General features: G+C 48.0%; 1 long non-coding RNA gene across 1 annotated transcript in view; it reads left to right on the forward strand.

The window, feature by feature from the left end:
- LOC127574140 (uncharacterized) overlaps window positions 1-24,357 on the forward strand; it is a 99,375-nt gene that overhangs the window by 39,046 nt on the left and 35,972 nt on the right. The window contains exon 3 of the long non-coding RNA XR_007956870.1: window positions 3,773-3,858. This is a non-coding gene — a long non-coding RNA (uncharacterized LOC127574140). The remainder of the gene's footprint in view (window positions 1-3,772; window positions 3,859-24,357) is intronic.

A 24,357-nucleotide genomic window follows, 5' to 3' on the forward strand; every position in this document is an offset into this window, starting at 1 on the left:
TTATAACAGCTGACTCTCTGTACAATGATGCCATTGATGCACAGGGGTAAGTGGTCAGCCTGAGCCTTTCTAAAATCCACAATCATCTCTCTTGTTTTGTCCACGTTCAAGGAGAGATTGTTGACTGAGCACCAATCCGCCAGCCTCGCCACCTCCTCTCTGTAAGCTGTTTCATCATTCCTGCTGATGAGGCCACCACTGTTGTATCATCAGCAAACTTGATGATATGGTTGGAGCTTGAGTTGGCAGAACAGTCATGGGTCAGCAGTGTGAACAGCAGTGGACTGAGTACGCAGCCCTGTGGGGCTCCAGTGCTCAGCCTGGTGATTTTTGAGATGGTATTTCCAATGCAAACTGACTGTGGCCTTTCAGAGAGCAAGTCCAGAATCCAATTGCAGGTGGAGGTGCTAAGGCCCAGTAGGTGTAGCTTCCTTATGAGGCTCTGTGGGACGATAGTATTAAAGGCGGAGCTGAAGTCTATAAAGAGCATTCTAACATGTGTCCCTTTGATCTAGGTGAGACAAAGCTAGGTGGAGGGCAAAGGACACTGCATCTTCGGTTGACTGATTGGGGCAGTATGCAAACTGAAGGGGGTCCAGTAAGGGAGGGAGAATGGATTTAATGTGTTGCAAGACTAACCTCTGGAAGCACTTCATGATGACTGAAGTCAGTGCCACGGGGCGGTAGTCATTTAAACAGGTTACAGGTGTCTTTTTAGGCACTGGTATAATGCTGGTAGATTTGAAACATACGGGGACAACTGCTTGGCTCAAAGAAACATTAAAGATGTTGGTGAATACATCTGCCAGCTGGTCTGCACAGTCCCTGAGCACATGGCCAGGTATGTTATCAGGTCCCACTGATTTCCGAAGGTCAACCCTGGATAATATCTTCCTCACACTAGCTGAGGACAAGGTACCTGGTCATTGAGCGGTGGAGGTGTCTTGCTCCCAGGTTCGTCGTTAAGTGCATCAAACCGAGCATAAAAGTTGTTCAGTGCATCTGGGAGGGAGGTGTCATTGTCGCAAGTGCCAGGTGGGGGCTTGTAGTCCGTGATGGCCTGGATGCCCTGCCACAGACGTCTTGTGTCCTTGGTATCAGAGGAGTAGCCCTGGATCTTCTGGGCATAACTCCTCTTTGCCTCCCTGATGCCACAGAACAGGTTGGCCCTCGCTGTCCTGAGGGCTGCCACATCACCTGACCTGAAGGCAATGTCTCGGGTTTTCAACAGTTGATGTATCTCTGCTGTCAGCCATGGCTTCTGGTTGGCACGTGTGGCGATGGTTTTGATGACAGTGACATCGTCAATGCTCTTGTTGATGTAGTCAGTCACCACAGCTGCATACTCCTCCAAATTGATGGTATGGTCATAGGTGGCTGCTTCTCTAAACATACTCCAGTCCATGTTTTCAAAGCACATGAATGTGAGGGAAATGGTAGGATATGGACATTGTGTAGGCAGGAGGGATTAGTTTAGGTGGGCATTTTATTACTAATGTAATTGGTTCAGCACAACATCGTGGGCCAAAGGGCATGTTCCTGTGCTGTACTGTTCTATGTTCTATAAATCCAGGGAGAGCCAGTTAGGTGGATTCAAAATTGGCTTGGAGGTAGGAAGCAGAGGGTGGTGGTTGAAGGTTGTTTCTTGGAATGGAGGCCAATGACTAGTGGTGTGCCGAAGGGGCCAACGTTGGGACCCTTGTTGTTCGTTATTTATATAAGTCATTTGGACGCGAATGCACAAGGCTTGATCAATAAGTTTGCAGATGACATGAAATTAGGAGGTGTTGTTGATAGTGAAGAAGGTTATTGTATGCTACAGGGGGATCTTGATCAGTTAAGGAAGTGGGCCGAGTAGTGGCAAATGGATTTCAATACAGATAATGTGAGGTGATGTATTTTGGAAAGTCAAACCAATGTAGGACTTATACTATGAATGGTAGGGCACTAGGGAGTATAATGGAAGAGGGACCTAGAAGTACAAGTACATAGCTCATTGAAAGCGGCGTCACAGGTAGACAGGGTAGTGAAAAAGGCGTTTAGCACACTGGCCTTCATCAGTCAGGGCACTGAGTACTGGAGTTGGGACATTATGTTACAGTTCTATAAGTCGTTGGTGAGGCCGCACTTGGAGTATTGTGTACAGTTTTGGTCGCCCTGTTACAGAAAAGACGTGGTTAAAACTGGAAAAGGTGCTGAGAGGGTTTATAAGGATGTTGCCAGGATTGGAGGGCCTGAATTATATGGAGAGATTAGCCAGGCTAGATCTTTATTCCTTGGAACGTAGGAGAAGAAGAAATGACCTTATAGATTATGAGATTTAAAATTATGAGAGGCATAGAAAAGGTGGATGGTAACAGTCTTTTTCCTAGGGTAGGTGAGTCCAAAACCAGGGGGCATAGGTTTAGGGTGAGAGGGGAAAGATTTAAGAGACCTGAGGGGCAACTTTTTCACGCAGAGAGTGGTGAGTATATGGAACGAGCTGCCAGAGGAAGTGGTTGAGGCAGGTACAATAACAACATTTAAAAGATACTTGGATAGGCACATGGAGGGGCGGGGCTTTGAGGGATATGGGCTGAACGCAGGAAATTGGGACTAGCTGGGTGGGCACCGTGGTTGGCAGGGACTGGTTGGTTCGAAGGTCCTGTATCCGTGCTGTATTGCTCTATGACTCTATGACTCGCATGTCCAGTCACAATCACTCATAGACTTCCTCATCCATGTACATACATGTGCCAGATGCATGTACTCAAACATTTGTACACTTACATATACTTGCAGATGCACTCACTCCCACGTATATACACTCACATAAGCTCACTCATAATCATAGTTGCATTCATACACACACACACACAAACACACACGCACACACACACACACACACACACACATGTATGTGCTACAGACACACATGCACTCATTGCACATGTGTGAAGGACTGACAGTGGTGATCTTAGTGAATGGACAAAATTGAAAATTGTGGTGTGTGTGGGAGTCAGCCACCTTGGATGGAAGAAAGGATGATCAGAGAATTTCCTAATTGGTCTGCTAGGTGGAGGCGCTGAAAGGCTGAGGGGTTGAACTGCAGAAATCACTATAAACTGGTGGAAGAAGCTGGGCTTGTTTATACAAGCTGAAACAATGTTGGCTTTCACCTTCAGAGGTCAAGATGCTGGTGTGTGGTGGTGGGGTGAAGATCTTACAGTATAGTTGAACAGGATCCTGTGTCAACTTCATCTGGAGATTATAAACAGCCAGACCCACATCTCAGGGAGGACTGTCAGCCTGGGATTGGGCATGGGAGTCTGGTGCGGAGTGTGCAGTGGAGCACCAAGTCACCACAATGATACCAGGACTGGAGGGGTTTTATTCTGAGGGCAAGCTTGTGCTCTCTCAAGTACAGATGAAGGGCTAATCTATTCCGATGATTAAAGCAGTTTGATAGGATAGAGAGAGAGTAACTGATTCCTCTGGGAGGGAGTTTTGGTGCAGAACAGAGGAGTTGGAACCAGGCCACTCAGGTGTGATGCCAGGTAACCTCACACAAGGGGTGCCAGAAACCTGGAACACCTCTTCCCCAAAACCTGTGGAGGCTAGGGAAAAACTTCATAACTGATGAAGACACAAGAGACTACAGATGCTGGAGCCTGGAGCAACAAACAGTCTGCTGGAGGAACTCAGTGGGTTGAGCAGCATCTGTGGGGGGAAGGGATTGTCAACTGATGCAGTGTTTCAACCTAAAACATCAACAATTTCTTTTCCCCTACAGATGCTGCTCGATCCGCTGAGTTCCTCCATCAGATTGTTTGTTGGAACTGGAAGTGGCATTGGTTTATTATTGTCACTTGTACCGAGGTACAGTGGAAAAACTTGTCTTGCATACTGTTCATACAGATCAATTCATTACACAGTGCATTGAGGTAATACAAGGTAAAACAATACAGAGTGCAGAGGAAAACGTAACAGCTACAGAGAAAGTGCAGTGCAGGTAGACAATAAGGTGCAAGGCCATAATGAGGAAGATTATGGGGTCAAGAGTCCATCTTATCATACTAGGGGACCATTCAATAGTCTTATGATGGTGGGATAGAAGCTGTCCTTGAACCTGCTGGTACATGCTTTCAGGGTTTTATATCTTCTGCCCGATGGGAGAGGGGAGAAGAGAGAATGTCGGGGGTGGATGGGGTCTTTGATTATGCTGGCTGCTTTACCGAGGCAGTGAGAAGTGTAGACAGAGTCCATGGAGGGGAGGCTGGTTTCTGTGATGTGCTGAGTTGCGTTTACAACTTTCTGCAGTTTCTTGCGGTCCCGGGCAGAGCAGTTGCCATACCAAGCCGTGGTGCATCCAGTTAGGATGGTTTTTATGGTGCATCGATAAAAGTTGGTGAGTGTCAAAGAGGACATGCCAGATTTCTTTAGCTTCCTGAGGAAGTAGAGGCGATGGTGAGCTTTCTTGGCCGTGGTTGGATGAGGACAGGCTATTAGTGATGGAACTTGAAGCTCTCAACCCTCTCGACCTCAGCACCGTTGATGTAGGCAGGAGCATGTGCACCGCCTGCCTTCCTGAAGTTAATGACCAGCTCTTTTGTTTTGCTAACATTGAGGAAAGATTGTTGTCATGACACCATGCCACTAAACTCTCCTATTTCCTTCCTGTACGCCAATTCATCTTTATTTTTAATCATCGTTAAGTTTTTTTGCTTCAAATTTGATGAATCTTTGTTGGGTGAACAGTTAGGGTTTTGGCAGAGAGTGGAATTATGATATAGAATATAGAACAGAACAGTATAGCACTGGACAGGCCATTTGGCTCATGATGTTGTACCGATCTTGTCCTCCTCCTGTGTATCATCCATATCCCTCCATTCCCTTCATATTCATGTGTCTATCTAAAGGCCTCTTAAACTCCACCAAACTACCTGCTTCCACTACTACCCCGGTAACCCATTCCAGGCTCCTACCACTCTCTGCCCCTCACATTGCCTTTAATCTCTCCTCCCCCCCCCCCCCCACCTTAAAAGCATGTCCTTAAGTTCTCATTTTGATTCTCTGGTATTTGACATTTCTACCCTGGGGAAAAGATTCTGACTGTCTACCTATCTATGCCTCTCATAATTTAAAAAGCCTCTATCAAGTCTCTCCTCAGCCTTCGACGCTCTAGGGAGAACAACCCAAGTTTGTCCAACCTTTCCTTATTGTTTATACTCTCTAATCCAGGCAACATCCTGGTGAATGCCTTCTGCACCATTTCCACACCCTCCCCATAGATCATTGAATGGTAGAACGAGATTGAGGGGCTGAATGGTTCCTTTTATTGTTTCTTTACACAAACAACCATACACATGCACACACAGTTAAAACAACAAAGGTATAATTTTATCCATGACTATTTAATTACACAGCATTACTCAGCTTGTAACCAAAACCCAAGCCTCTGGTTTCTTGGTTACTGCTGGGGAGCATGTTTTCCGGGTTCCAGGTTGCCCTTGTCTCCGAAGAACAACTCATGCTGCCAGCCAGGAGGAGTCACTCTGACGCTGTGATTCCTTTGGGATGACAGCAGGAAGTCTTGCACTGGGGTAAAGAGGAACCCTGCAATAAGAAAACCAACATCCTCTGCAAGGGACTGCTCCCAAATGCTTGCAGCTGACACCTCTGCGCTGACAGCCTAAGGGCATGCTCACAGGCCTCAGTGGATCGAGAAGCCAGGAGCTTGTCATCAATTAGCCCCTTCACTTCAGGCTCACTTCCAACAAAAAGCCAAAGCTATGTCATTGCCTGTCCACAGGAACCAAGGCAAATTCATTGTTGTCTTTTCCTCCAGGAGCTGGAACACTATGGGGAGGAAGTGATACTTATTTATACAGAATCTTGTTCAGAGTCAGACCACATCAGGAGAAACTGCACTTGAGGCTAGGCTTCCAGTGTTGCCAGCCATCCTTCACTGAACATGGCATCCTGCAGTTAAAGGAGAAAATGGTTCACGTTATTCAATACACAAGAGACTGCAGATGCTGGAAATTTGGAGCAACATACAAAGGAGCTGGAGGAATTAAACGGGTCAGGCAGCATCTATGGAGGGAAATGGACAGTCAACGTCTTGGATTGAGACCCTTCATCAGGACTGGAAAGGAAGAGGGAAATAACCAGTTTAAAAAGGAAGGGGAAAGGGGTGGAGCGAGGCCTGACAGGTGATTGTTGGATCCAGGTAGGGGGAGATAGGCAGGTGAGGGAGGGGGGAGAGTGGGAATGATTTAAGAAGCTGAGAGGTGATAGGTGGAAGTAACAAAGGGCTGAAGAAGATGGAATCTGAGAGGACAGTGCATATGGAATAAAGAGAAGGAGGTGAGGAGGGGAACCAGTGGGAGGAAGGTGTGGGTGATGGGCAGATTGAGAGGGTGGGAGAGGGAAAAGAGATGGGATGAAGGGGGCTAGTGTGATAAGGAAAGAAAAAGGGACAGAGGGGAGTGGTTACAGGAAGTTGGAGAAGTTGATGTTCATGCCGTCAGGTTGGAGACTAACAAAGCGGAATATGAGGTGCTGTTCCTCTAGTCTGCATGTGGCTCCAACTTGCATTAGTGGAGGCCGTGGACAGACATGTTGGTGTAAGAATGGGAACTGGAATTAAAATGGCTAGCCACTGGGAGATCCTGGCTGGTGTGGCAGATGGAGCAAAGGTGCTAGATGAAGCGATCCCCCAATCTGTGCCGGATCTCACCAATGTAGGGGAGACTCCACCAGGAGCACCGGATGCAATAAATCACATTATTGGATGCTCATTTCCCTTTTTTCACCATCCTGAAATGGCGCCTGACTTATGAGCACCAAATCCCAGGCTGCTTCAGTTTGCTGATTCTGGAAATGTTGTTGATCCTGGAATCCCTCAATAGATACAAAGACCCAGTTCCTCACAGGCTGAAATGATCAATTAATTTTACCTCAGACCAAACGCCCCCACAGACACTTCCAAGAAAAGCTGGAATCCTTCCCGGAGAGGCGGGACGAGTGCCACCCATGGCTCCAAGCCCTGTTCATGGCCCTGCACCCCACCTGTATCCGGCCCTTTATACCTGTACAATCAGAGACTGAAGGGATGAAAGACTGCCTGTGCAGAGGGAGAAGGTGGGGCAGCACAGATTACTGAGATGGAGGTGGGCTAAAGAGGCTTAAGCAATGAATGCAGTTTGCACAGACATGATTGAAGTATTTAAAATGAGTGGAAGGGTTTGAGGAGTGGATAGAGAAAAACTCTGCTTGGGGGATTCTCAAATAAGGGTTAAAATTTGAGCAAGGTCACATGAGGGTGGTGCCAGGAGACAATTCCTCAACAGAGGGCGGGAATCTGGATATCTCTCCCAGAAAGCTGCAGGGGCTGGGGACCAATTGGAATTATCAGATTTATTTCACAGACACCTAGCCCTTCCCGTGTGTTCTCCCTTTCCTGCTTAATCTGCATTTTAAAACTCTAGCTCTCCCAATTGCGATGAAGGCTCATTAACCTGAAATATTGACCCCAGTTTCTCTCCCCTCAGATGCCATCTGACCTGCTGAGTATCCTCAGCAATTTCTATTTTTATCTCAGATTCCCAGCATTTTGCTTTGAATTCTGGAACAGGCTCACGGGGCTAAATGGCCTCCTGTGTTCTCAGAGAGGCTGGAAATGGCTTCCTGACAGAGGATAAACCTCTCACCTGAGCGTCCCCACCCTCCTCCAGCGATTGGCTCCCTGCTGTTCCTGTTTGCCCCGCTCTCCTGAGCTGAAGATTTCTCCTTATAAGGGATGGAATGTGGCGAGAACCAGCTCCTGCCCCGGGGCTCTCTCTGCACAGCAATGCCTCCTCTTCTTTGACCCGTGTTCAGGCCTTTCTATAGAGTTGCTGACTTCCTGGGATTATCTTGATTCAGTTTCCAGCTTGCAGAAGGGAGTGGAGGGGTGGGGAGGGGAATGCAAGGAGACAGGGAGAGGTAATGTAACAAAAACAAAAGCTGCTGGAGGAACTCAGTGGGTCAGGCAGCATCTATGGAGGGAAATGGACAGTCGATGCTTTGGGTCAAGGATTGTAATAATATTAGATAATATAGAGTGGGGGAGGGGAGATGGTGATGAGTGGGTAGGGGAATATTGTTGGGATGTTGGGAACTACTGGGGAATGCAGTGAGGATGATGTGAAAGAGGAGAGGGAGATATGTGGGTGGGTAGAATTTCTTTTGAAAGCCAGACGCTGTTTTTATGGAGACACAAGAAGCTGCCGATGTTGGAATCAGAGGCAGGGTCCTGATGCAGGGTCTCGACCCGAAATGTTGGCTATCCCTCTGCCTCCACGGATGCTGCCTGACCCGCTGAGTTCCTCCAGCAGTTTATTTTTTGCACTGTTTTCATGGAGTGGATTTTGACATTAGGAATAGAGTCAGAGAGTTGTGCAGCGCAGAAACGGGCCGCTTGGCCCATCATATCCATGCCAACAAGTTTCCTGACTGAGCTAGTCCCATTTGCCTGCGTCTGCCCCGTATCCCTCTAAACCTTTCCTATCCATGTGCCTGTCCAAATGCCTTTTAAATGTTATAATTGTATAACATATTAGTATTAATATTGGCTTATTATTGTCACTTGTACCGAGGTACTGTGAAAAACTTATCTTGCATACTGATCGTACAGGTCAATTCATTACACAGTGCAGTTACATTGGGTTAGTACAGAGTGCATTGATGTAGTACAGGTAAAAACAATAACAGTACAGAGTAAAGTGTCACAGCTACAGAGAAAGTGCAGTGCAATAAGGTGCAAGGTCACAACAAGGTAGATTGTGAGGTCAGAGTCCATCTCGTTGTATAAGGGAACCGTTCAATGGTCTTATCACAGTGGGGTAGAAGCTGTCCTTAAGCCTGGTGGTACGTGTCCTCAGGCTCCTGTATCTTCTACCTGATGGGAGAGAAGAGAGAATGTCCGGGGTGGGTGAGGTCTTTGATTATGCTGGCTGCTTCACCAAGGTAGCGAGAGGTAAAGACGGAGTCCAAGGAGGGGAGGCTGGTTTCCGTGACGCGCTGGGCTGTGTCCATGACACCGTGCCACTAAGCTCTCTATCTCCTTCCTGTACCCCGACTCATCGATATTTGAGATGTGGCCTACTATGGTGGTATCATCTGCAAACTTATAGATGGAGTTAGAGCAGAATCTGGCTACACAGTCATGAGTATATAGGGAGTAGAGTAGAGGGCTGAGGATGCAGCCTTGTGGGGCACCAGTGTTGAGAATAATTGTGCTGGAGGTGTTGCTGCCTATCCTCACTGATTGCGGTCTGTTGGTCAGGAAGTCAAGGATCCAGTTACAGAGAGAGGTGCTGAGTCCCAGGTCTCAGAGTTTGGAATGAGTTTGCTTGGAATTATAGTATTGAAGGCAGAGCTGTAGTCAATAAACAATAGTCTAATGTAGGTGCCTTTACTGTCCAGACGCTCCAGAGCAGAGTGTAGGGCCAGGGAGATGGCGTCTGCTGCAGACCTGTTTTGGCAACAGGTGAATTGCGGTGGGTCAAGATTGTCTGGGAGGCTGGAGTTGATGTGTGCCATGACCAGCATCTCAAAGCACTTCATGATGGTGGATGTCAGAGCCACTGGTCGGTAGTCATTAAGACATGTTACCTTCTTTTTCTTTGGTACCAGGATATTAGTGGTCTTCCTAAAACAGGTGGGAACCTGAGATTGAAGCAGGGAGTGGTTAAGTATGTCTGCAAATACTTCCGCCAGCTGATCAGCACAAGATCTGAGCACATGGCCAGGGACACCATCTGGGCCAGATGCTTTCCTCATGTTCACTGTCCGGAAGATTGATCTTATGGCCTTGACAGTGACCACAGGTTCAGTTGCATTGGAGGCTCTCAGGGTGGGTGGTGACAATCCACTTCCCTTCTGTTCAAAACACGCATAGAATGCATTGTTCATCAGGAAGGGATGCGCTGTTGTTAACTATACATCCTGTCTTCATCTTGTAGCCTGTTATGGCACGTAAGCCCTGCCATAACTGACGACTGATAGATAACATATATTGATATATAATATTATATATTATATCATATATAATTATATAACTGCCTGCTCCTGCCCCACTGAACTTGCGTCCTCATATCTTGACTCCATTTTGTCCCCCTTAGTTCAGTCCCTTCCCACCTACGTCCGTGACACTTTGCATGCCCTCCGTCACTTCAACAACTTTCAGTTCCCCACCTCTACACCTTCCTCTGGCAGTTCGTTCCAGACACCCACCACCCTTTGTGTGTCAAATATTTGCCTGTATTAAGACTGTATCCTTCTATGCCTTGCCTATATAAGTGTCTGTCTAAATGCCTCTCCAACATAGTGCTTGTATCTGATTCCAGCACCTCCTTTGGCAGTGCGTTCCGGATATTAACTACTAAGGAATGAACTAGGCTGGTGCTCAGTGCCTCCCCTGTGGGATGCGAATGTCTCATGGGGGCGGCACGGTAGTGTAGCGGTTAGCATAACGCCAGCGACCGGGGTTCAATTCCCGCCACTGTCTGTAAGGAGTTTGTATGTTCTCCCCATGTGTCTGCGTGGGTTACCTCCGGGTGCTCCGGTTTCCTCCACATTCCAAAGACGTATGGGTTAGGAAGCTGTGGGAGTGGCGACACTTGCGGGCTGCCTCCAGAACACTTTTCGCAAAAGATGCAATTCATTGTGTGTTTCATAGAACCTAGAACATAGAACACTACAGCAGAGTACAGGCCCTTTGACCCACAATGTTGTGCCGACATTTTATCCTGCTCTAAGATCCATCTAGCCCTTCCCTCCCACATAGCCCTCTATTTTTCTAATATTCTTGTGCCTATCTAAGAGTCTCTTAAATGTCCCTAATGTATCTGCCCCCACGACCTCTGCCGGCAGCGCATTCCACGCACCCACCACTCTCTGTGTAAAAAAACTTACCTCTGACATCTCCCTTATATCTTCCTCCAATCACCTTAAAATTATGTCCCCTCGTGTTAGCCATTGTCATCCTGGGATAAAGTCTCTGACTGTCCACTCAATCTAATGCCTCTTATCATCTTGTACACCTCTATCAAGTCACCTCTTTTGATGTACATATGACTAATAAAGATATCTTATCTTTTCCAATAAATGGGGTTTCCCTTCCACCACCATCAATGCTGCCCTCACTCACATCTCCTCCATTTCCCACATGTCTGCCCTCACCCCCTCCCTCCCCACCGACATAACAGGGACAGGGTTCCCCTTGTCCTCACCTACCACCCCATGAGCCTCCGCATCCGACACATCATTCTCTGCCACTTCCACCACCTCCAACGGGATCCCACCACCAGGCACATCTTCCCCTCCCCCATCTCTGCTTTTCGCAGGGATCACTCTCTCCGCTACTCCCTTGTCCACTCGTCCCTCCCCACTGATAACCCCCCGGCACTTATCCCTGCAACCGCACTAAGTGCTACACCTATGCCTCCTCCCTCACCACCATTCGGGGCCCAAGACAGTCCTTCAGGTAAGGCAGCACTTCACCTGTGAATCCGAGGGTGTCATTTATTACATCTGGTGCTCCTGGTGCGGCCTCCTCTACATCGGTGAGACCCGACGCAGATTGGGTGACTGCTTCATCAAGCACCTTCACTCCATCCGCTGCAAGAGCAAGTATCTCCCAGTGGCCAGCCACTTCAATCTACATCCCACTCCCATGTCTATCCATGTCCTCCATGCAGGTTGGAGGAACAACACCTCATATTCCATCTTGGTAGTCTCCAACCTGATGGCCTCAACATTGATTTCTCTAACTTCCAGTAACCCCTCCCCTCTTCTCCCCCCCCCCTTTTTCTCCCTCCTTCCTCCCCCCTTTGTCTTCCTTCATTCCTGTGGACCCCCTTCTCTTTCCCCTTCCCCTGCCCTCATGACCTGCCCATCTATTCTCCACCTCCTTCCCTTTATTCCATGGTCCACTGCCCTCTCCTACCAGATTCCTCCTTCTTCAGCCCTTTGCCTCTTCTACCTATCATCTCAGCTTCTTACATCTCCCCCCTTCCCCCATCACCTACCTTTCCCCCCTCACCTAAACTCACCTATCACGTGGACTCACCTATCACCTGCCTGCACGTGCTCCTGTCCCTCCCCCGCCCTTCTTATTCGGGCTTCTGCCTTCTTCTTTTCCAGTCCTGATGAAGGGTCTCAACCCGAAACATTGTTTATTTCCCTCCATAGAGGCTGACTGACCTGCTGAGTTCCTCCAGCACTTTTTGTGTGTGTTGCTCCAGATTCCAGCATCTGCAGAATCTCTTGTGTCTCCATCCTGGTGAACTTCCTCTGCACCCTCCCCAGTACAATTGTGTCCTTCCTATAGTGTGGCAACCAGGACTGTGCACAGTACTCGGCTGTGGCCTAATCAATGTTTTATGAAATTGTACTCCAACCTCCCTGCTCTTATATTTGAATGCCTTCGTAAATAAAGATAATTATCCAACGTGCCTTGCTCTCTAGCTTAGTTCAGGGATCCTTGAATTTGCACACTAAGTCCCTCAGTTCCTCAATACTTCCTAGGACTCTACCATTCCTATTAGTCCTCCCAAAGTGCATAATCTCATATTTATCAGGATTAAATTCCATATCCCATTGCCCAGCCCATTTTACCAACTGATCAGTATCATCCTGTAGCTGAAGACCATCTTCCTCACTTTCAACAACACCACTAATTTTGATCGTTCTCTTGATCTCCATCAGCCTGTTTCCAAACGATAGCAACAGAGACATTGTTGTAACAAAATCAAGGAAGAAGCTCTTCAATATAACTCTTCTCAGACAGTGCCTCGCAGACAACCTGACAACCTCCGCTGACAGGAGCCGCAGCACCTAGGCTACCCTGAAGTACACTGTAATTAGTATCTGCAAAGATATTCTTGACTTCTGTGCCAGAAAACACCAGGTTTGATAAGAATGACCAGGAGATCCAGGAACCAATTAACCACAAATACAAGGTGTTCCTGGGTTGAAAGCTCCACCCTCAAATGAAAAGGAACAGCTCTTCAGCTACCTAAAGATTGAGAATAAAAAAAACCTGCAGATGCTAAAAATTTGAACTAAAACCAGAAAATGCTGGAAACTCTCAGCAAGTCAGGCAGCACTTGACAAAAGAGCTTTGACCTGAAATGTTAACTCTGTTTCTCTTTCCACAGATACTGCCTGACTTCCAGCATTTTCTGTTACCTAAAGAGCAAGGTTCAACAGAAAACCCACAGCCTAGACATGAGATAGTGGGTGGGGAGAGCACAGGAGGTCCAACAACTTACTGACAGACATGATGTGCATGAACTCTTCAAAACTTTCAAGGTCACCTACAATCCATCACCTGGGGCCACCCGAAAGAGAACCAAGTACTAAGGAAAACTTGTCAAAGATAGAGAGGCAGTGAAAGTCAACTGGAAGGAATACTTGACTACTCGGTAGGCACGGTAGCATAGTGGTTAGCATAATGCTTTACAGCGCCAGCGACCCGGGTTCAAATCCGGCCACTGTCTGTAAGGAGTTTGTACGTTCTCCCCGTGTCTGTGAGGGTTTCCTGCGGGTGCTCTGGTTTCCTCCCACATTCCAAAGACATACAGGTTAGGAAGTCATGAGCATGCTATGTTGGCGCCGGAAGCGTAGCGACACTTGTGGGCTGCCCCCCAAAATCACTACACAAAAGATGTATTTCACTGTGTGTTTTGATGTACATGTGACTAATAAAGATTTTATCTTATCTATCTTGTCTTGAAAGGCCTCCTCAGTCTAGACTCTGTCCTTGACAAGAATGCCCTTGTCTCCATCCCACTGTAAACCATTCAATCTGGTCTCATCACATCCCCTGACTGACGAGAGGTTGGAAAGGCCATGAGCTGGCTGAAAAAGGGGGCCTTGGGAGCAGTTGGTTTTGCTGATAAACAAAACTTAGAGTCATAGAGTTGTAGAGCACAGAAACAGGCACTATGTCCATGCTAACCTTTTCACCCATCTACACCTATCCCACTTGCCTCCATTAGGCCCGTATCCTTCTATGCCTTGCCTATTTAAGTGCCTTTCTAAATGTCTCTTAGATGTAGTGATTGTATCTGACTCCACCACCTCCTCTGTCAGTTAGTTCCAAATATTAACCAAGAACATAAGGAAAGAAGAGCTGGAGTAGGCCACTCGGCCCCTCAACTTGCCCCACCATTCAATATGATCATGGCTGATCCATGTTGGCCTCAACTCCTCTTCTGTACCAGTTTCCCATAACCCTCAATTCCTCAATCTATCAAATATTTATCTATCTCCACCTTAAATATATCTAATGATCTGGCCTCCATGACCCTCAGGGGCAGAGAATTCCAGAGATTTGCCTCTTGCCAGTGGCCAGAGAGCTGCTCCTCAAATCACAGTGTGGATTCTATCATCTATTGGCATAGTGGATATGACCTTCACCATTCAAAACTCCCAGAGAAATGCAGGGAGCAGCATCATCTACTATACATAATCTTTTTGACCTCATGAGACCATTTGACTCTGTCAATTGAGAGAGACTGTGAAGCATCCTTCTCAAATTTGACCACCTGCAGAAATTTGTTCCCACCTTATATCAGCAGCAGAATGAAAAGCAAGTTGTGATCTTAACTTATGGGTTCACAGTAGATCCAATCTCAGTTTAGACTGATGTCAAGCAAGGCTGCAACATTACCCCAAGGTTTCCTCAATCTTTCCCACCTCAGTGCAAGACCCCATCTCCAATAAGCCTTCTGCTGGATGAAGCTAATCCATCAATTGAGATGGACTACAACTGAGAAAATGATCCACCTCTGCCACCTCCACTTCAGAGCCCATGTTATCCAAACTTCAATCATTGAGCTGCAGCTTTCTGACAACACATGCATTTGTGCACATTTGGAAGCCAACCTGCAAGTCATCAATACTTAATTCTCTGAAGCATAATGGACCTTACACTAAATATATTTAAACTAGGTACCTGTGTGACCATGCCCCTGCTATGCAATAGTGCTCTGCGTCAATAAAGGTTCATAACAAGATTTTGCAAATAGTGGTTCACATTAATATCTCAGGAACCACCTCTTCGTGAAGGCAGACATTGATGATAAAATTCACCATCACCTTCAATGTGGCAGCAGAGCCTTTGGCTGACTGAGGAATAGAATGTTTGAAGATTGGGACCTCAAACTCAACACAAAACCCCTGGTCGACCAGGCAGCAGTGATCCCTTCCCTCCTGTACACTTCTAAGACATGGACTACCTACAGCAGGCAGCTCAAGGCACTGGAGAGATAACACTGAGGGTGTTTCTGCAAAATCCTCCAAATTCACTGGAAGGACAAGCAAACCAGTGTCAGTCTCCTCTCCCAGGCCAACATCCACAGCATTGAGGCCCCAGTTTTTCTCATTCAGCTTCATTTTTGTTTGTATATCTGACCCTGGACTTCCAAAACAGTCACTCTGTTCCAAGCTCCGTCACAACGTGAGGTTACAAGATGGTCAGAAGATTCAAGGATGTTCTCAAACCCTCCTTGAGAAAATGTAACATTCCCGCTGACTCCAGGGAATCCCTGATCTGTGACCTCTTGAAGAGGAGAAGGAATATTTGGGATGGTAATGAGAACTACGAGTCCATGCGACAAGAATACACAGAAGCCTGGTGCACCACTACCTGCCCACCTGCTCTTCACAACCTCCTGCCCTGAACATGACAGAACCTACGAGTCCCACATTGGCTTCATCAGCCAGTGCAGAACCCTCAGAATTGGAGTGGAAGCAAGTCATCCTCCGTCCCTCGATGCTATGGAACTGACTGAGAGGAAGAAGATGTGGTTGAGAGAGGTGAGGAGTCGGTGTGGGGGTGTGGATATGGGTGTGTGGGGAGTGGGCAAGGGAGAGCTCAGATCAGAGCGAAGGTGGGGAAGGTGATGGATTGCCGTGGGGATTTGGGGAAGTGGAATAGATGGAGACTAGTGACTCATCTCCTATTCCTGTTTAGTCCAATTCGGGAACCAGGTAGAAACTAAAACTCTCTCCAGAGTCTGTGTACAGCCAATGATCCCGGTTCAATTCCCGCCGCTGTCCGTAAGGAGTTTGTATGTTCTCCCCGTGTGACTTCGTGGATTTCCTCCGGGTGCTCCGGTTTCCTCCCACATTCCAAAGACATACGGGTTAGGAAGTTGTGGGCATGCTATTGTTGGCGCAGGAAGCATGGCAACACTTGCGGGCTGCCCTCAGAACATTCTCAGTAATGCAATAAGATGCATTTCACTGTGTGTTTCGATGTACATGACCAATAAAGATATGTCTGTCCTCATCCATCTTTCCCAGGATATGCCAGTACAGCTCGTGAAGTATAGAAACCTTTGCATTGTGGGAAATATTTAACGTCTCTGTTTAACATCTAATCCATGAAACAGGACCTCTGATGTGCTGAGGGAGGACCTCACTGCCCTGCACCTCCACAGTGTGGCACATTTCTATGGCTCTGTGACTTAAATCCTTTTGCCTTGCACCTGATTAGTGACCTCCTTTGTCCCCTCCATGCTTTCCCTGCCTCTGCTCCACATCTCTGACTTTGTCCTGTTCTAATGAAAGATCATGTCCAATAATAAATAATGTATGCCCTTTGGAACCAAGATCAGGAGAAATTTCTTCACCCTGAGGGGGTGAACCTATTAAACAAAATGGGTGACACAGTGATGCAGCAAGTAGAGCCGCTGCCTCACAGCGCCAGAGACCTGGGTTCAATCCTGATCTCCTGTGCTGTCTGTGTGGAGTTTGCACTTTTTCCTTGTGACCATGTGGGTTTCCCCTGGGCGCTCCAGTTTCCTCCCACATCTCAAAGACGTGTGGGTTGGTAGATTAATTGCCCTCTGTAAGTTGCCCCCTGGTGTGTAGGTGAGTGGTAGAATCTGGGAGGAGTTGATGGGAATGTGTAAATGAATGGTTGATGGTCAGTACAGATTCAGCTGGCTGAGGTTCTACAGCACAGAAACAGGCCCTTCAGCCCATCTAGTCCATGCTGACCTGATCTTCTGCCTAGTCACATCTACCTGCACCTAGACCATATCCCTCCAAACCCCTCCCATCCACGTACGTATCCAAATTTCTCTTAAATGTTACAATTGAACCCACATCCACCACTTTCGCAGGCAGCGTGTTCCGCACTCGCACCACCCTCTGAGTGAAGAAGTTCCCCCTCAGATTCCCCTTGGATATTTCACCTTTCATCCTAAACCTATGTCCTCTAGTTCCACTCTCACCCAACCTTAGACGAAAAAGCCTGCATGCGTTCCCCCTATCTATGTCCCTCATCATTTTGTATACCTCTATAAGATCTCCCTTCATTCTCCTGCACTCCTGGGAATAAACTCCTAACTTATTCAACCTTTACCTATAACTCAAGTCCTCAAACTCCTTGTAAATTTTCTCTATACTCTTTCATGCTTATTGACATCCTGTAGATAGGTGACCAGAACTGCACACAATACTCCAGATTTGGCCTCACCAACATCTTGTACAACTTCAACATAACATACCAACTCCTGTACTCAATGATTTATGAAGGCCAAAGTGCCAAAGGCTCTCTTTACAACCCTATCTACCTGTGACGCCACTTTCAAGGAACTATGGATCTGTATATCCAGATCCCTTTGTGCTACCGCACACTTCAGAGCCCTACCATTAACTGTGTAAGCCTTACCTTGGTTTGTCCTCCCAAAGTGCAACACCTCACACTTGTCTGCATTAAATTCCATCTTCCATTTTTCAGCCCATTTACCTAGCTGGTCAAGATCACTTTGCAAGCTTTGATAGCCTTCCTCGCTGTCCACTACACCCCCAGTCTTGGTGTCATCTGCAAATTTGCTAATCCAGTTTACCACATTTTAATCTAAATCATTAATATTGATGATAAACAACAACAGACCCGGCGCCGATCCCTGCGGCACACCACTAATCACAGGCCTCCAGTCAGAGAAACAACCATCTGCTACCACTCTCTTGCTTCACTCACTAAGCCAATGTTAAATCCAATTGACTACTTCCTGAAGTAGTCATTTGTATACATGACATGCAAAAATAATAGGATATGAAATTATATCTCGAAGAGGGGTAACCATGTGGTACTTTCAATAACTCACTGATTTTATGATCATTCACCAAAACAAGGGAGGTATTGACCAAAGAGAAAGTACTATATCTTCCAATTCCTGCACTGCTGTGAACTACGGCAGATCCACAATCAGAATTCAAGCAGCCAGACTCTCTCACTTTGAACAAGCAATTAAGGAATGAAGCAGGGGATTCAGGTATTCCAAAGTCAGGCCAAGTGGTAGATTTCTCGGGTCTCTCCAGTCTATTGACACAAAAGAACAAGAAACACAGGTTATATCAGTTAAATCATTAAATTGAAAAAGAACTGGGGTAAAACACTTCCAAATATGTGGTTCACCACCTTTAAGCTTCAAATAAAAAAACTGAATTCAAGAATGAAAAAAAATTTCAAATTATAAAAAGTTTCTTCAGGACCATCACCTAAAAGGTTCAATTTATTTTAAGTTGATACTCTATGAATCTATGACTGCACACAAGCGATGTGAAGGTACAAAAACAATGGCAGATCATCCTGTTCAGGGTTTAACTTTGCTTGGGGTGTATGGTGCCACTGGTAAGGCCAGTGATTGCCGTGTGGGTGGTGGCGGTGAGCTGCCTTGAACTATGGGGTGAAGGTGGGAGGCTCCCTCATCTGCAGGAAGTTCAATGCACCCAACCAGAAACAGAACAGCTCAGGCAAACTCAAAACAGCAGGGAGCAGATGGGGAACAGAAAGCCCCAGTGGAATGCAGAATGAGGAAGAAGCTGCCTATCCACTTATCAACACATCCTTTTACTAATAAAGTCAAAAAGAGAATTAAAAACAGAAAATGCTGAAAATGCACAGCAGGTCAGGCAGCAACTGTGGAAAGAGAAACAGAGTTAAATTTCACGTCCAGGACCCTTTGGAAAGAGAGAAAATGCATTAGTTTTAAATTGCAGAGACATGGGGAAGGGATGGAAAGGACAAAGGGAATATTGCTGATAGGGTGGGGCAGGGTTACCGTGCTGATAAGTTGTAGAGGTTCTTTGGTTGATGGGTTAATGGGGACAGTTGGAGGAAGAAAGTGAATGAAAACTGTAAACTGAGAACACAGACAAAGGAATTTAAATTTGCAAGAGCAGGGCTGTCAAGCATACCCAGCAAGTCAGGCTGAACTAATGGAGAGAGAGAGACCAATCAGTTCTCCACCAACACACTCATTTGCCTAGCTGAACCCATGCTCACATTCAACAACTTCTCCTTTGACTCCACTCACTTTCTCCAGATCAAAAGATCAAAGATATAGCAATAGAAACACTGGTGGGCCCAAACCGTGCCTTTTGTGGGATATGTGGAATAGTCCTTGTTTCAGTCCTGCTCAGGCCCTCCCCCTCAGCTCTTCATCCGGTACATCAATGACTGCATTGACGCTGCTTCCTGAACTGATACAGAATTTGAGAATTTCATTACTTTTACTGCCATTTTCCACCTTGCTCTCACCTTCACATGGTCCACCTCTGACTTTCTTTCAGGATCCCTCTGTTTCCATCTCAGGGGATAGTCTTGTGACAAATATCCATAATAAGCCTACAGAGTCCCACAGCTACCTTGATGTCTGTCCACCCTGCTTCTTGTAAGCACTACACTTCATTCTCCCTGTTCCTTTGTCTCCAGCGATTCTGGTCTAATGACAATGCCTTTGGTACAGCTGCTTCTGAGGTGCCTTCCTTCTTCCTGAACTGTGGCTTACTCTGTGACAGAGCCCTTGACTCTATCTCATTTATTTTCCACAACTCTGTTCTCACCCCCTCTCATCCTGGACAGAACAAGGATAGGTTTCCCCTCGTCAGACCAGCCTCCACATTCAAAGGATCAGCCTTTACAATTTCTGCCAGCTTCAGAGAGATTTCACTGCCAGACACACTTTCTCCTCTTCCTACTCCCCTTTCAGCATCTTGAAGGGATTGTTCCCTTTGTGACTCCCTGGTCCACTCTTCTGTCCCCACCAGCTACTCCTTGTTTTATGGCATTTTCCCTGGCAACCACAGACCTTGCAAGAACACTTCTCCTTTCCCCTCTTCCCTTCCCACTACCCAGGGACACAAATAGCCCTTTCCAATGAAGCAGTGATTCACTTGCATTTCTTCCGGTCTAGTGGACTGCATTCAATGTTCATAATGTGATCTCCTCTACATTGGAAAAACCAAATGCAGATTGGATGATCACTTTGTGAAGCACTTGTACTCAGTCCGCAGCAGCGATTCAGGACCCCCTGTTGCCTACCACTTTAATTCCTCATCCCACTCCCACTCTGACCCACCTGTCTGAGACCTCTGCACTGCATTGCAAGGTCCAATATAAGCTTGAGCAACAGTGCCTCATCTTCTGTCTGAGCACATTGCAGTCTCAATATTGAATTCTCCAACTTTAGGTAACTTGCTTTCTCTGCCTGTATCAGACCTAGCCACTTCTGCAGTAATTCGTCCATCTATAATAGTTTTTCTCTCTCCATTAGCATAGCCTGACCTACTGGGTATGACCCACAGCCTTGTACTTCATAACTTTTAAGTTCCTTTGTTTGTGATCTCACTCTTTAACTGCCCTCATTTCATAGATTATATTCATTTTCCCTCTCTCTAAATGCCCCCATCAACCCACCAATGGGATAATCTCTGCAATTTATCTCCAAAGCAATCCTGGCCTCACCCTGTCAGAGATATTCCCTTTGTCCTTTCTGTCCTGCCTCCAACCTCTCTGCTAGTTTTCTCTCTTTCATAAGTTTTGATGAAGGGTCTTCAACCTGAAGCATCAACTTTGTTTGTCTTTCCTCAAATGCTACCTGAGCTACTGAGTATTTCCAGCATTTTCGGCTTATATTTCCAATTTCGAGCATCTTCACCTTTTCTGGATGTTAAAAAGAGAGTGCCAGAAATCCTTAGCAGGCAGCATCAGTGGAGAGCATCAGTACTAATGAAATATTTGTAGCGACTCACCGTCCGGGTAAGTGAACCGGCTCGGCAGTCGGGTCGCATGGCGTCGGAGCGGCGAGGCCCAAGATGGCAGCGGGCCTTCGTCTTCCCCGAGCGACGGGGAGAACCCGCGCGCGGTAAAGACTTGATGATGTAGCATATATGTCATTGCCAGTTGAATTGGGTGGGAACAGTCTCCCTTAAAAGGCCTGAACAAGGCGGGAAAATAAACCAGTTCTGTTCTGAAACTCTACGACTCGCATCTTGTGTTCATTCTGCAGTAGCAGCCGCTACATTGGTGACCCCGACAGTCCAAATGGATTTTGGACCTGCACAATGGACGGCAACGCAGCATCCAACGCAGTGGCACTCAAGCTCCCCACCTTTTGGATGCTTCGTCCCAGCGTCTGGTTTGACCAGGCCGAAGCACAATTCCACCTTCGGCGGATCACCTCCGACTCCACAAAGTACTACCATGTGGTCAGCTCTCTGGACCAGGAGACAGCCACCTAGGTCAGTGATTTCATCCAGTCCCCTCTGGAGGAACATAAGTACCCGGCTTTCAAAGACCTTCTGATTCGGACCTTCGGCCTCTCCCGTCATGAGCGCGCCACCCGCCTGCTTCGTCTCGATGGCCTGGGGGACATATCCCCATCCGTGCTAATGAATGAGATGCTGGCATTGGCCGAGGGGCACAAGCCCTACCTAATGTTCGAACAGGCCTTCCTCGAACAACTACCCGATGACATTCACCTGCTGTTGGTTGACGCTGATTTCAGCAACCCTTGTGAGGTGGCTGCCCGGGCAGATGTCCTGTGGAAGGTCAAATGCGAGCGTGTTTTGTCCGTCGGCCAAATCGCCAGGCCGCGAGCCCAACACCCGCCTGAACCAGTCCCAGCAACTGGGCGACCACACCCCAGAAACACAGACGACGACACTGCCAACCAACTGTGTTTCTACCATCAGAGGTGGGGCGCGGAGGCCCATTGATGCCGCCCACCCTGCAAGTCAGGGAAACGCCAGTGCCAGCCGCTGCTAACAGCTACGGCGGCTGGCCACCGACAAAGCCTCCTATTCGTTCGGGACAAGCAGTCCGGGCGGCGTTTCCTCGTTGATACTGGAGCAGAGGTCAGTATTTTGCCCCCGACCGGCTGCGACACTCGTAACGGGCAACAAGGTCCGGTACTCAATGCCGCAAACGGCACAACGATACGGACTTCCGGTACCCGTACACTTCAGTTACAATTCGGCGGTAGCCGTTTCACCTGGACCTTCACCCTTGCCACCGTCGCCCGACCACTCCTAGGAGCCAATTTCCTTCGGGCCCACAACCTGTTAGTTGACCTGCGAGGGAAACGGCTAGTCCACTCCACAACCTTCCAGACCTACCCCCTGGGATAAACCAGCCTACCAGCCCCGCGCTTGGACTCCATTTTCCTGTCCGGCAACAAGTTCACCAAGCTCCTAGCCGAATTCCCATCAGTTTTGGCACCTCAGTTTACGAATTCTATGCCCAAACACGGGGTCCAACACCACATCATTACCACAGGGCCACCAATTCATGCCCGAGCTCAACGCCTACCTCCAGACAAGCTCCACCTGGCAAAGGAAGAGTTCCGTCGCATGGAGGAGCTGGGGATTGTTCACAGGTCAGACAGCCCCTGGTCCTCCCCCTTGCACATGGTCCCCAAAGCCACCGGCGGGTGGAGGCCCTGCGGCAACTACCGCAGGCTGAATGACGCCACCACCCCGGACCGCTCTCCCATCCCTCACATCCAGGACTTCGCAGCGAACCTACATGGGGCCCACATCTTCTCCAAGGTGGACCTCGTTCAGGGATACCACCAAATCCCGGTCCATCTGGATGACGTCCCCAAAACTGCAATTATCACCCCATTTGGCCTTTTCGAATTCTTTTGAATGCCATTCGGCCTTAAGAACGCTGCGCAGACCTCCCAGCGGCTGATGCACACGGTAGGCCGAGACCTGGACTTCGTGCTCATTTACTTAGACGACATACTAATCGCCAGCCGTGACCGCCAAGAACACCTTTCCCACCTCCGCCAGCTGTATTCCCGTCTCTGTGATTTTGGCCTCACGATCAACCCGGCCAAGTGCCAGTTCGGGCTTGAGTCTGTCGATTTCCTCGGCCACAGAATCAACAGCAATGGAGCAACACCCCTACCTGCCAAGGTGGACGTTATCCGCCATTTTGCCCACCCCAGCACGGTCAAAGGCCTACAGGAATTCCTGGGGATGGTCAACTTTTACCATCGGTCCATCACTGCAGCAGCCCGTATCCTGCGCCCTTTGTTTGCGCTGATGGCTGGTAAGGGCAAGGACATCGCCTGGAACGACGAGGCTGTGGCTGCCTTTGTTAAGGCCAAGGACGCCCTAGCAAACGCTACAATACTTGTACATCCTAGGACAGACGTCCCAACCGCCCTCACGGTGGACGCATCCAACACCGCAGTTGGTGGGATACTGAAACAACTAATCGAAGGCAGTTGGCAACCCTTAGCATTTTTCAGTAGGCACCTTAGACCACCCGAGCTGAAATACAGCGCTTTTGATCGGGAACTTCTAGCGCTGTACCTGGCGGTCCGGCATTTCCAGTACTTTTTGGAAGGCAGGCCTTTCACTGCCTTCACCGACCATAAGCCTTTGTCCTTCGCCTTCGCCTTCTCCAAAGCCTCTGATCTCTGGTCAGCTCATCAGCAGAGATATTTGTCCTATACTTCCGAATTCGCAACGAATGTACAACATGTCTCCAGGAAGGACAATGTCGTTGCTGACGCACTTTCCAGACCAACCATCCACAGCTTGTCCCTGGGTATCGACTACAAGGCCCTGGCTGCCACACAGCAAGCCGACGACGAACTGCCCAGCTACAAAACCGCAATCTCGGGCCTGCAGCTCCAAGATTTCTTGGTTGGTCCTGGTCAGCAGACCCTCCTTTGCGACATCGCAGCAGGTCAACCCCGCCCTATAGTTCCTGCAGCCTGGCGGAAACGCGTTTTCGATTCGATACACGGATTGGCGCACCCGTCCATCAGATCCATTGTCTGGCTGGTCGCCAGCAAGTTCATCTGGCATGGCCTGCGCAAACAGGTCAGAGAGTGGGCCAGGAATTATCAGCACTGCCAGACATTGAAAATCCAACGACACACCAAGGTTCCGCCACAGCAGTTCGAGCCTACCCGTAGAAGGTTCGACCACATCCACGTCGACCTCGTAGGCCCTCTGCCGGTTTCAAGAGGGGCTTGGTACCTCCTTACCATCGTGGACCGGTTCACG

Source organism: Pristis pectinata, chromosome 9, assembly GCF_009764475.1.
Source record: "Pristis pectinata isolate sPriPec2 chromosome 9, sPriPec2.1.pri, whole genome shotgun sequence".
NCBI classification, from domain to species: domain Eukaryota; kingdom Metazoa; phylum Chordata; class Chondrichthyes; order Rhinopristiformes; family Pristidae; genus Pristis; species Pristis pectinata.